The following is a 1,385-nucleotide window of genomic DNA, read 5'->3' as shown; positions in this document are numbered from 1 at the left end:
AGCTTCACTAAAATGTAGCTCAACCTTCATCACTGTGAACTCTGAGCCAATTAATAAGTAACATTAGGAAAAAAAGGAAGAGATTAAGTACCAATGTTATTGATGGTTAAGTGGGGCTGGACTTGTCACCTTAAAAAAGGTTAAATCTCCCATCGCTCATCTGTGATTTTGTCACACAACTGTGACTTCTGTTTTCTGTAATGCTGGAAGGTGTGTTATCTATATTTCAAATACCAGCAGAGCCTTTCAGAGGGACAGCGGAGTTTCCTGACTAAGATAGACTAAGGAGGAGTGCCTGGTGGTACTTTTCTGAAAAAAAGTGCTCAGCCAAAATCTTATGACTATCTGCAGCACATTATCTGACATATTGCCAGAAGATGAGTGCCTCTGGTTGCAAATTTCTCAAAATAGTACTGGTAAAAAGATATGTCCTCTAGATAGAATCAATTTTAGTGATAGGATAGAATGAAGCTTCCAGGATCATCATCTGTTGATGTGACATGACTCAAATAGAGAAGAAAAAGCTTCAAATATGCATTAGTAATCAGAACATGGAATGTACAAAGTATGAATCTAGAAAAATTGGAACTTATCAAAAACAAAATAGAACACATTTATCAATATCCTAGGTATTAGTGATTTAATGGCCATTCTGAATCTAGTAATCATATACTCTACTCTGCCAGCAATAACAAATTAAAGAGGAGTGACATTCTACTGATCATCAAAAAGATCATTTCAAAATCTCTCCTGAAGTACAATGTTGTCAAATATATGATAATATCCATACCTTTACAGGTAGGCAAGTTAATATGACTATTATTTAAATTTACACACCAGCCACTAATGCCAAAGATGAAGAAATTGAATATTTTTACCAACTTCTGATTGAAAGAGACCCATATTTATGCCCATTTTAGAGAGGTGCCTAACGGAATGAGGAATTCATTGAAGAATATCATTAATATCATATGAAAGTAAAATTTTGCTGAAGATCATTCAAAAATGGTTGCAATAATACATTAAAAGAGAGCTGTCAGAAATTCAAGATAGATTCAGAAGTTGAGGTAGAACTAAGGATATCATTGCGGAGGTCAGATAGATCTTAGCTGAAAGCAGGAAATACCAGAAAGATGTTTATTGGTGTTTTACTGACTATACAAAAGCTTTTGACTGTTTGGATCAGGACAAGCTATGGACAATATTGTGAAGAATGAAAATTCCAGAACACTTAACTGTGTTCATACAGAACCTGTCCAAAGACCAAGAATAGCAGTGGAACATTGTCAGATACAGAATCCAAATATGAAAACATGATTAATAGCTCTAGAATATTGTCAGATAGAGTGCTGGAAGATGAGTCCCTCTGGTTGCAAGGCACTGTA

The sequence above is a fragment of the Chrysochloris asiatica genome, unplaced genomic scaffold (genome assembly GCF_000296735.1).
Source record: "Chrysochloris asiatica unplaced genomic scaffold, ChrAsi1.0 scaffold00004, whole genome shotgun sequence".
Classification (NCBI taxonomy): Eukaryota; Metazoa; Chordata; class Mammalia; order Afrosoricida; family Chrysochloridae; genus Chrysochloris; species Chrysochloris asiatica.
The sequence above is the reverse complement of the archived record's forward strand: the minus strand, read 5'-3'. Positions refer to the sequence as shown.